Raw genomic sequence first — 12,343 nt, 5'->3', positions numbered from 1 at the left:
GTCTTTGACAAGTCTTTTTTTTTTTTTTTTTAAATCTCTGTGCTTCTGCTGCCCAGATCCTTCCAATACATGGAGGTAGTGTCTGTCTCCTATCCCGGCAGAGCCACAGTCTTGTCACTCAAATGTTGTCACCTTTTAAGGATCTGGGCAAGAGAGATGGAGACATGTTTCCCTTGGATTAGAGCCATGTCAGTCATGAAAGCACACTAATATGGGTTGGATCCCAAGTGACGGGGCACCTGTGTATACATTTATTATTTTATATGTTTGTGTTAGTTGTGGGGCTTTCTTAAATGTGAGGCCCAGGGGAGGGTCTCTCTTTCCGGAGTCTGAGGGCAATTCTGGCTGTATCTTCAGCACTTAGGCAAAGTCAGGTCGTCATAATAGGTTCCCAAGAGGTATCGGATCAAATATATTTTGCATGAATAGAATGAGTGCTTGAAAGAGATGTTTTTCTGGCTCTCTGGATGCCATATAGTTGGTGAATTTTAAGAAGAGGTTCTTTAGAGTACAGATGGGGAGAGGGGGAAGATTTCAGGGCAGGAGAAGTTTAGAATTGTTACTCATGAAGAGACCAATATTTAGAAATGTTCTCCAAACAAAATACAGATAAAATCTTAAGTTGCCTTTGGGACATAAGAAGGATGTTTCTATTTGAGCCATGAAGGCAAGGCCCAGAGTTCAGATTAATAGCTCTGGCCTAAAATGGGGCTTGGCAGTACATGTGAGCTTTGAAATGAACTGGAGCAGGCTTCAAAGCCTGGCTAAGAGGTTCTCAGTGTGGACACGTCCTTGAGCTCTGCTTTGTCAATACCACTGGCCTCCTATTCCTGCTTTCCCTCTTCATCTAGAATTTGAAGGGGAGAAATTCTAGAGAACAGACTTGGCAAATTTCAAGAGATAGGAGCAAAGGATCATTTCTACAGACTTGTACTTTTCCAGAAATTTTAGGTATCTGCTGAAAACTGTTGAGATATTTCTTATCTGTAGCTCCTATCAAGAAAATAGCATCTGTAATATGGAGCATCTTAACTGCCTTAGGCCTCGTAGCCAACTTAGATTGTAAACTACCTTCTGGATCTACAGAACTTAGGGAAAACATCCTCCCTTCAACCACTGGCTTAGGGGGAGAAAGAAATTTGGATGCAACCCTTGGCAAGCTGTCAGAAAATGATTACTGGGATATAAAGAGACAATTCACAATAGTAGAATTTTATTAGAGACATGAACTTTAGGGAAACTATTGAACCTCACTAGTAAAGAAATACATGTTAAAATGGAGTCAGGTACAGGACAGGCAGTTCCTGTGTGATCCCTCCCATTTTCTGTGGCATCTTCATCTGGCAAGGGGCCCCTGGTGCCTTGGCAGAGGGGAGAGTTAGGTCATAATATAGGAGAAAATGATGGTGACATAACCTAATTATCTCCAGAGAGGCATGGACTTGTTCCTGCTCATCAGCATTGCCAGGAGGGAGGTGGGAGGACCTCTTAGAAGAGCCAGAGAAGGTCAGCAGACATGACTGACAGCTTAGGAATTACAATCTAAAGGAAAAGTTAAAAGAAAGGCCTTGGGGAAGGAAAAGTTTTGCAACACTAAGAAGAGTCAACATATAGTTGGTTTTTATATTCCATCTCTTCCCAAAACAGAACAAGCTGAATGGGGTCCCAGTTGCAGTGACCCCATTAGTCCCAAAGGCATTCAGGTAAGCATTGCATGTGAGAAAGCATGCTCGAGTGGTGAACTGTGTAGACACTAGAGAAGGGATCTGGGAGACTCCAGAGAGCTCTACAATTAGGAGAAGGCCTGCCATCACCCTGCCATGTTTTGAAGGGCTAGATGGGTGAGATGCCTGGTTTAGGGACTTTCCTTTCACCAGAGAGGCCCCATTTCATTCCGTAAGATTTACTTAGCATGTGCTATGGACCATGCATCATATGTAAATATGTATTTTTTGACTTCAGTTTTCCAGATGAGGGATAATGGGCTCATGGCAGATAAAAATGGGGTCAGACTCACAGGGGAAAGCCCTGAACCCAGGAGGAAGGAGGACTTTATAGGCAGGGCTGAGTGGTCAGGCTGAAAGAACCAACCAACAGAAAAACAAAGACTGTGGCCTGCCCCAGGGGTGACCCAGGCTGCATGAGGCTAATGAGGCATTTGGAGAGCTGTTCCAGAGAGTGGACTGTGGCAAAAAATCTTGAAACCAAAGCTCTGGCTCTGGTGGTAGAAGAGTACTGGGGGTCAGGGTTATTCTTCACGGAAGTTGGGAGGGCATGAGAAATGGGGGTGCCCATATAGGCAGCACCAATTCTTTTCCTCAGATCTCAGTTCCTGCTCTTCTGCCCCATCCCCTACCCAAGGGCCCCTCAGGCCCTCTTCCCTTTCTTCTAGCCAAATTTCAGCAACCTTTTCCTCACTGGGAAAACTATGAATAGTATTTCCCCCAGGTCCTTTGATTTCCTGGTTTCAATTTAGAGAGCCCGAGGGCTACTTAGGGAGAGCAGTCAGGGTGGAGGCTGGTGTAGGATTTATGCTTTCTACTTAGACTCTGTTCCTCGTAGTCACTGCTCTTCAGATAGAGGGGAACAATAGGACACTTTCCCTATATGACCCATAGCAAGAGCACAAAGAATAGAGGTCATTATTTAGGGATTCTAGGAGCTGGGGCTGCCTTCCATTTGCTTCTCTTCACCCTCCAGGCCATGCAGGAGTCTGATTTCCCCAAGGACCACTGGGCTCCTGCTGTGCAGGCTCCACACACATTGCTTGAAGTCCTATTTGAGTGTCAAGACTGAACGTCTCAGCTTTCATCCCTGAAAGATAATGGGGCAGCACCCATTACTCAGCCCCACCACACGCAGTCCTCCCTACAGCGGGGCAGTAGAACAAGGCACGCTGGGAGGAGGGACACTCAATACCTCACCACCAGCAGAATCCCTATTTCTAACTCTGGGAAAATCCTCAGCCCAGGACCTAGTAAAGGGGGCCTCACCCTCGGGATCAAGACTGAATGTGAGGATGCTCAGTGGAAAGGTAGAGATAGCTGTGGTGAGCCCTTCTGTGGTCTTGGGGAGAAGAGCAGGAAGACAAGAGTGGGTAAGATGAAAAAAAAAAGGGAATCAGATAAAAAAAAAAGTTTTGTAATCCCTAAAGCACTTTACAAATGTAAGTTATGGGGGTGGGGGGGAGTGGGAGATGAGGGTAAGGGGGATCAAATATATGGTGATGGAAGGAGAACTGACTCTGGGTGGTGAACACACAATGGGATTTATAGATGATGTATTACAGAATTGTACACCTGAAATCTATGTAATTTTACTAACAATTGTCACCCCAATAAATTTAATAAAATAAAATTAAAAAAAGAAAGAAAAAAAAGTAAGTTATGGCTATTAGGTGAGGATCAAAGGTCCTTTGGGATAAGATGGGATCTCCGTACTAGGTCTAGAAAGGGTGAAAGACGGGAGAAGAGCCACTCTGTCTCCTCCACGCGTAAGTGCCCATTCTGCCAGATGACCGCAGGGCCTCCTGCAACATCCTAGGCTGACTTGCCTTTTTTCCGGCTTTTCCTTTTTCCTGGGGAAATCTTCGTTAAGTGCGCAGGCGTAGGATGGGGGTCGGGGGAGCATCTACTTCGGGAAGCCTTGATCCCACCCTATGGTGACGCTCCCTGAGTTATGCAGCCAATTTGTTCACAGCTGCTCTAATAAAACTCCGGAAGGCGTTGATCCTGATCCTGGTCCTGGCAGGCAGCGACTTAGCGGCTCCTCCCTCTTCTCCGCAGAGGCGCCGCCGCCGTATTAGACAGCAGGGGGCGCTCTGCTGCTTGCTTCCTTGAGCTGAGAGGGCACCAGATCTTTCCCTCTGGGTTCTACTTAGCAAGGCTGAGACCAGCTTTATCTTTTAAAAGCCTTTTTGAGCCCCGAGAACAAACGAGAAATAGACACATAGGATTTATATTATATACCTCAAAACATATAAGCTTCCAAAGCAGAAGATTTTTACCTTTCAGCAGTGAACTGGTCCCCAAACTGTCTCAATCTCCCAGTTGCCTTGGGATAGTCACAGGTTTTTCCAAAGAGAGAAGAGCAGCAACAGACACTTGTGATGAGCACCCATTGTGTGCCCTGAGCTTCCAAAAGTAGAGGATGAAGGAGGGTGAGGGGACGAGTGAGAGAGTATCAGCAGAGCTCTTCAGCTTTTCTGCTCAAAGGGCAAGTGTTCTCTGTGGCTGCATAGTACTATTCTATGGCTGTTTCATCATTTCTTTACCCAGTCCCTCATTCAGGGGCATATCGTTTGTTCCAATCTTTTACTACTATAAACAAGCTGGAATGTATATCCTGGACAAAAACAGCAACAATAAACCCCGTGCATTTAGTTGATGACAAGCTCAGTCCCATGCATGATCAGTGTTCTTAGGACCTGGCATACTGCAGCTCCTGTAAATGTCGGGTGGGGGGAGCTGTGGGTTGGCAACACCAAATCTTCCAGATGCACATGTGTGTCACTGGCCCCAAGGTAGCCTGGGAGAATATTTTTCAGAATATAACAACAAAACCAGTGGAATGTTTTCCTTGTAGTGAGAGCCCAGTAACATCTCTGCACAAAGAAGTAAACATTATTGTTTCAAAGTTCTGGTCTTTTGGAAGTTCCCCATCACAGCCCGCGCCCCTCGACGCGAGAACTGTCGCGCCCGTCGGGCCTCGCGAGATCCTGCGGCCTTCGCCCCACACCCGCGAGCCTGCGCCCTGCAAGCGCTGTGAGCAACCTCGGAGCCACCGGCAAGGACCGAGGGACCGCCTTCCGTTGCGGTGGGAACGGCGGAGCTGGAAAGGGGCCGGGAAGATCAAACAGGCCCCAGTCCCAGGCTAGACAGAACCCTGTTGTGGAGGAAGTGCCACGTGTCCCCTGTAAACCATACATCTCAAGCAAATCAAAGATGACGACTAGACACGAGTTAAGACAGATGGCACATCCAGATGAGCAAGGGGAAGAAGCGAGCAGGGAGTGAAAATCTACTGAAATGTGCCTTGATCCAAGGATTCCAGCTGAAATTTCCAAGTCATTGATATGTATTCATGTGCTCTGAGATATCCAGAATATCATAGCCTGTCTTCAACTGTGCAAATGAACAAGGCACGAAGTTGGTGCAAAGTTCTGCTATTTTTATTGCTTCTTAAAAAAAACAAAAATAAATTCAATTTCATTATGAAAAAAAAAAGTTTTGGTCTTTTAATACTGGAGGGAATGAAAGTAATACATGTTTATATGTTAGATAAATTTAGATACAAGTAAGGACAACTAATTTAGTTTAAAAAGTATAGAAAATTTTAGAGCAAATTGCAAGCTCACATTTTCAAGCAACTTCTATAGGGTAAGCCCTTTGCTTAAATTGACTCATTTAACCCTCACAACAACCCACAAGTCAGATACTATTATATTATCTTCATTTCAAAGACGAGCAAACGCAGGTCCATGTAGTTAACAGATAGTAGTAGCAGAACCAGGAATGTCTCCCTCAAAAGCTGGTGTTCCCATTTATTCCAGGCTGCCTCTTAGAGGGAGCTGGGGTGCACAGTATGTTTAGGGTAAATCCTTTTTCTTTTTTAAATTATTTTTATTTTTATTTTTAATTTTTATTGGGGAATATTGGGGAATAGTGTGTTTCTACAGGACCAATCAGCTCCATGTCAAGTCGTTGTTTTTCAACCTAGTTGTGGAGGGCACGGCTCACTGGCCCATGTGGGGATCAAACCGGTGACCTTGGTGTTATGAGCACTGCACTCTAACCAACTGAGTCAACCGGCCACCCCCTTTTCTTCTTCTTGCCTCTGTTTCTTCATTTCTAAAATAGGAATAATCATCCAGGATAGCCTATTTATATTATCAGGTTTGTTTTCTAGGTAATAATTTTATTTCCATAATAAAATATGTATTCTAGAATGTGAGATGAAATGGGGTCTCCAGTCTGGTAGTTCTTATCTGTTACATCTGCAAGGATCCCTAGTCATTATCACTGCCTGTGAAACACATGTTTTTAGAACATACTGAGTAAACTAGTGTGGGGACTGAGCCCCAGAAAGCAGTTTCCAGGCTCTCGGCCTCACATAGACAGGTGCCTGGCTCAGGTAGTAAATGGCCATCAACTGTGATTGCATGGCCATCAGCTGTGGCTAGTTGGCCATCAGCTGTAACCAGTGAGCCATTGGCCACTAATATAACTGCTGTGGCTACACTAGCAGAAAGAGAGAGAAAAATGGGGGCTAGCAAGAAGATGGCGGCTGGGCTAGCAAGAGTGGATTGCAGAGAGGTGGATGCCGCCAGCGAGAATATAGTGGTATGACTCCCCTACCTATGGCTCCGTGGGTGTTCCTTTTTGGCCTCACCATGTTCTGCATTCTTATGTGGGGAGCAGGAGCAGAGACCCCGCAGGCCCCCCTGCACGACAACTAGTATGTTTACTTTTGGCCATTTTAAGTGATCACTTTGCTTTGTCATCTTGTTTTGCGGACTTTCTTAATTCCTTTGGTTATTAAGCAAGTTTTTTCATATTTATCGTGTTGAAGTGTTTTTATAGGTATGAGGATGTAAAAATGAATTAAATATAGTGTAGCCCCTCTGTGATGCCTATAGTCTCAATAGAGAGAGCTGTACTTAAGTATTTATGAGGCAAAAACCACATACTGCAGTCATAGGGTGTATATCTGACCCGAGACCTGCTCTGATTGGCTGATTCCGTGGGTTTTCAAATTTGTTTGTTTTAAAAATAATTTGTGGAGTTTGTGGTAACCTTTCCCAGTAGGGATTTTCACATAGAAAATTTGGATTCTGGGATTGCTTTAAATAGTCAAAAAAGTGGCCACATTAAGCCACCATTATTTCAATGTAGCTATCAGCTAGAGCTGAGCAGCAGCTGCTTCTACTTAAGGGGGCATTAGCTTAGGGTGTCTTCACTGACGCCCTCCTTTCTTCTGACTCCCAGCCTGTCTGTCTGTTTACTCAGTGATGATACCTGCCTGGCTCCTGCAGACATTTATGTTCTGACCCATCAGATTTGTTAAGTGTTCTGAGAGAGGTCTAGACAATACTCTGCCCAATCCTTGACCATTCTCCTCCTTTAAATTGTGTTCAGAGCACATCCCCAAACACATTTTTTGATAGTTTTTACTATAGGTTCCCTCTGCAAATTTTGAACTGCCCTCTAAATTAAATCCAAATCATCCAACTGACAGGAAAGATTTTGGGTTGAGGACCTGTTTATTTGAAACAGGAATCAGTACAAATCCATGTTACTGAATTCTCAGCACGATTTTGTATTTAGTATAAAAAAATTTGCTAAATTGGAGTTTGTTCTCTTATTTCATTAGTTTAATCACCACATCAGTGTCCCAGCAGTCACTGAATTATGGGCTAATTTCATGATGCTGTTATTTGTAATCAAGGGACATTGTAAGATATAGTCCCAGGAGAAGGTCTGCATTGTGGTAAAAACAACTGTTGAGGATGTTGGTCACAGGGTTGCTCAAAGCCATCTTGATGTCCAACACTTACAATGTCTTCAGCCCCAGGACAATCTTGAAATGTCTGCCTGTAACCTGCTGATAAGGTGATGCTTTAAAAAAAAATTTTTTTTTACAGGACTTTATTGGGGAACAGTGTGTATTTCCAGGACTTTTTATTGGGGAACAATAGTGTGTTTTTCCCAGGACTCACCAGCTCCATCCAAGTCAAGTTGTTGTGCTTTCGATCTTGCGGGAGTCAAACCATAAACCTTGTGGTTGAGAGCACTCTCCCCAACCAACTGAGCCATGTGGCCACCTGGGAGCTGAGTGGCAGCTCATTGACTTCATTCTAGTTGCGGAGGGCGCAGCTCGCTGGCCCATGTGGGAATCGAACCAGCAGGCCCGATGCCCAGAGCTCACGCTCTAACCAACTGAGCCACCCGTCCAGATAAGGCGATGTTAACCGTCAATACATTCCTTCACATGGCTTTCCTAATGCAATGGCTATCTATGGGAACACACACTGCTTGTCAATACCACTTAAAGGACTGTAGTAATAACATGGTGCAGGTTAATTTAGTTGCGTGAATGGAGGGAGCTAAGGAACCTGAGCTCAAATGACAATTGGTGTACTGGTCTCTCCCTGGTCTCTTGGGCTCAGCAGGATGGCCTTAGGCCTGCCTTCTTCTTATATGGGGCCTCCTACACATCTCCTCTGAAGGCCATTGGAAAAAAGCTGATCTTGATCCCTTTGATCAAGTTTCTGGAATGAAATGGGAAAGTACAGGAAAGACTGCAGTGATGCATTTGAGGTAATCACTTCCTGAGGGATACTCTGAACATATTGGCACAGACGTGGAAGGTGGAGTGGGTCAGTGGCTGGGCCTCACTGAGGAGGCGAGGCCTTGTAGAGACTTCCTGGCGATTTCTCTTGCCAGTTTTTCATCATTCAAGAGGGAATGGAAAGGAACTCACTTAAATGTGTTACAGGGCTTTAGTGTTTGTGTTAGTCATTTTGGTCTCAAAAAATTCTATGATCCTGACTTATTGTGTATCAGAATTGCTTGTGAATTTTTTTTTTTTTTAAATATTTTATTGGGGAAGGGGAACAGTGTGTACTTCCAGGCCTTTTTTCCAAGTCGTTATCCTTTCAATCTTAGTTGTGGAGGGTGCCGTTCAGCTTCAAGTTGTTGTCCTTTCAGTCTTAGTTGTGGAGGGTACAGTTCAGTCAGCTCCAGGTCCAGTTGCCGTTTTTTCTAGTTGCAGGGTACGCAGCCCACCATCCCTTGTGGGAGTCGAACCAGCAACCTTGTGGTTGAAAGGATGGGCTCCAACCAACTGAGCCATCCGGGAGCTCAGCGGCAGCTCAGCTCAAGGTGCCGTGTTCAATCTTAGTTGCAGGGGGCAGAGCCCACCATCCTTTGCGAGAGTCGAGGAGTTGAACTGGCAACCTTGTGGTTGAGAGCCCACTGGCCCATGTGGGAATCGAACCGGCAGCCTTACGGAGCAGCCTTACGGAGTTAGGAGCACAGAGCTCCAACCGCCTGAGCCACCGGGCCGGCCCCTGCTTGTGAATTTCTAGTCTTGTGACTGGAACTCTGGAAGACACAAATTCCTTATTCACATTTGCACCTTCAGTGCCTAGAGGAGGGGCAGGCACATCATAAAACTTGGAAGTGTATGTGGAATGAATGGTGAGTTGAATATTGTAAGAGTCCCTTAAAAATAAATAAAGACTTATGAACTCAATTACACACGGCTAGGATGTGAGCATGTGCTAAAATGCATTCTGAGTTTTTCTTATTTAACCACATTAACGGCACAGGAAAAGTAATTTTACACAAATTTGCATCATACTTCTAGACCAGTAGTTTTCAGTGACTTTGTGGTTTCAAAATTTCTAGAGGTATGTTTGGTAACTATATTGATTGAGGAGGGGGCAATTACTGGCATTTAATGGGTAGGTACCAGATGTGCTCAGTGTATAGCAATAATGTGTAGAAAAGTCCTGCAAAATGAAGAATTGATGCATGTCCTACAACTTATGACTTTCCTCTTGGATGAGGGTGAGAAAATAGTTTATAATTATCTGAGCCTTTAAGCAATTCCTCTGTATTTTTCATAATTTTGAAACAAAAAAATTTGCTGACAATATAACTACCATGTGTATTGAGGAAAATTTTACTTCTTCCTAGATCTTTGCAAGCTCTTTGATAGACTGGAGATGGACAGTGAGTTAAAGTCGCCAAACAGGATTTCATCTCCTTTCTTTTCACCAAGTTGGGCTTTGGGGGATTTGAGATTGGTCAGTCATTAGCCACTATTTCTCAGGGACTCTTGCTGAAACTGAGACAGAAAGAATGAGATTTTTAACATACTACTTTACTCATGGAATCAGAACAAACAGGAACAAGTGGTCACAAGAATTACTTCTTTCATTAACTCTGTGAAAAATACAAGGAACTCTCCTAGCAAGCAATTAGGAACAGTTTCACGATGATGAGAATATAGAGCCTGCTTGGTTTAGCTTCTCTTTTGAACAGAATTGGATAAATATGACCAAATATTTGGTCTTGGACTTCATTTTTCCTACTGTTTTTGGGTCTTTTATTTTTCTGTGAAAGTATTTTTCCAGGTAGAATTTTTCAAGTTAAAGCTTGAGATAAAATTATTTACAAAAGTATGAAATATGTACAACCGGTGGAAAGTGAGATGACTGATGTTAGGGAATACACAGATAAATATCGAAAGTGTTGTTATGGGTTTATTTTATTGTGACTAAATAATCAATATAACATATCTGTGGTTTCATATATATAATTGCTTAGAATTTGTACATGCAATTATGGAGGCTGGCAAGTTCTGAGATCTCCAGGGTTGGTAAGCTGGAGACTCAGGAGAGCTCCTGGTGTGGTTCCAGTCTGAAGGCTAGTAGTCTTTTGATCCATTAAGAGCTGACATTTCAGCTTGAGTCAAAATCCAGGAAAAAGCTGATGTCCTAGTTTGAAGGCCATCAGGTGGGAGAATTCTCTCTTATTTGGGAATGGGTCAGCCTTTTTGTGCTATTTAGGCTTTCAAATGATTGGATGAGGCCCACCCACCTTGCGAGAGCAACCTGCTTTACTCAGTCAACTGATTGAAATATTAATCTCATCCAAAAACATCCTCAGAAACACCCAGCATAATTTTTGACCAAATATCTGGGCACCTCGTGGCCCAATCGAATTGACACATAAAATTAACTATCATATATATATATATATATATATATATATATATATATATATATATATATATGAATATATAATATAATAATTTTATTTCAGGTAATCAGGATTTAGGTGTAATCTTTTAAGAAAATCAGATTTATATACTAGAAAAATTCAGAAATGTGGATTGCATTTTCTGTAGATATTCCTTTACACATACACACACATACACACACACACACACCCCTACTCCTTAATTAGAGATTCAGATAACTACAGACAGTCTGAGCTAGAAGGAGTATGTGAGGTCTTTTGTTCCAAGTCTCTCTTTTAACAGCTGAGGACCAGAGTGGTGGGGTGATTTGTCAAGCTGACACAGAGAATTAGTGATAGAACTGGGAATTAAATACATGGCTCGTTGATACAAGGATTCCATTAGTACTATGCGGCAACTTGAAAAATGAGGTGGGTCTTTGTGTAACTTGTAGAGCTCTCCAGGAGAATGTATGGGATGTCAAGGTAGTGGGATGGAAGGAAGGAAGAAGGGAGGAGCTGGAATTGGATGTGTAAGTGGAAGGAGGAGATGACAAAGTGAGCTCCTCAGGTGAGCACTTTGAGGAGTGAGGAGAGATGGAGAAAGGGAGAGAATGTGACTTACTGAGGGTTTGGGGTTTGAGGAAGGAAGGTAAATCAGGGGAAGTGACACACAAGATGCCTCTTTCTTTGTCTCTTCATTTTCTCTTCCAAGACAGAAAACATGACTCAGATATGAATCCTACTCACTCCTGGACAAGACTGTTATTTTCTAGGCCAAGGACTTTGTAAATCTCCCAACTGACTCCCCAGACTCATCAGCTCCATGAGTAGGGATTATGGGCGCTCCTTACATTTGAAGTAAGATTACCCCACGCCAACAGGTTTGATTCTCCGTGCTCAGCAGCATTAGGCACAGCTGATCACTCCCTCCTCCAGGAGGAGGCTGACCTGGGAATGAGGCTTCTTGTGACAGAACAAGGATGAAAAGCTTCTCCCCTTCTCCCTTAAAACTGCTCCTCCATTAGCATTCCCCACCACAGCTGAAGGTAACATTATCCTTTCTGTTCTGAGGCCAACAACATTGGTGTTATTCCGGATTCCTTCCTTTTTCTTCCGTCCCACTTTCAATTTCAGTAATGTCAGTTGTTTTCACTTTCAAAACACATCTAGCATCCAGCCATCTCTCACTGCCTCCATTGCTATCACCGAGTCTGAGAGAGCATTTCTTCCCACAAGAATTACAATATACAAGTCTCAGCACTCTGCTTCTACCCTTGCCCTCACACACAGCAGCCCAAGTCATCCTGTCAAAATGTATCCCAGATCAGGTAACTCTGCTCAGAACGTTCTAGTGCTTCTTCATTTCACTCTGAGTAAAAGCTAAAATTCTTACAAAAATCCTTATACTCTTAAGTGATTTGTCCTCCTACACCCTTACCTTTTGGAACAAATCCCCTGCTATTTACTCTCCCTTTCACTCACTCTTCTCTGGTATCTGGCCTCTTTGCTGTTCCTGAAAGACACAGAAGCAGCCTTGCCTTAAGACAGTTCTCCCTAGATATATGCAAAGCTAACTACCATACCACTTTTAA

Source organism: Rhinolophus sinicus, linkage group LG03 (genome assembly GCF_036562045.2).
Source record: "Rhinolophus sinicus isolate RSC01 linkage group LG03, ASM3656204v1, whole genome shotgun sequence".
Classification (NCBI taxonomy): domain Eukaryota; kingdom Metazoa; phylum Chordata; class Mammalia; order Chiroptera; family Rhinolophidae; genus Rhinolophus; species Rhinolophus sinicus.
The sequence above is the reverse complement of the archived record's forward strand: the minus strand, read 5'-3'. Positions refer to the sequence as shown.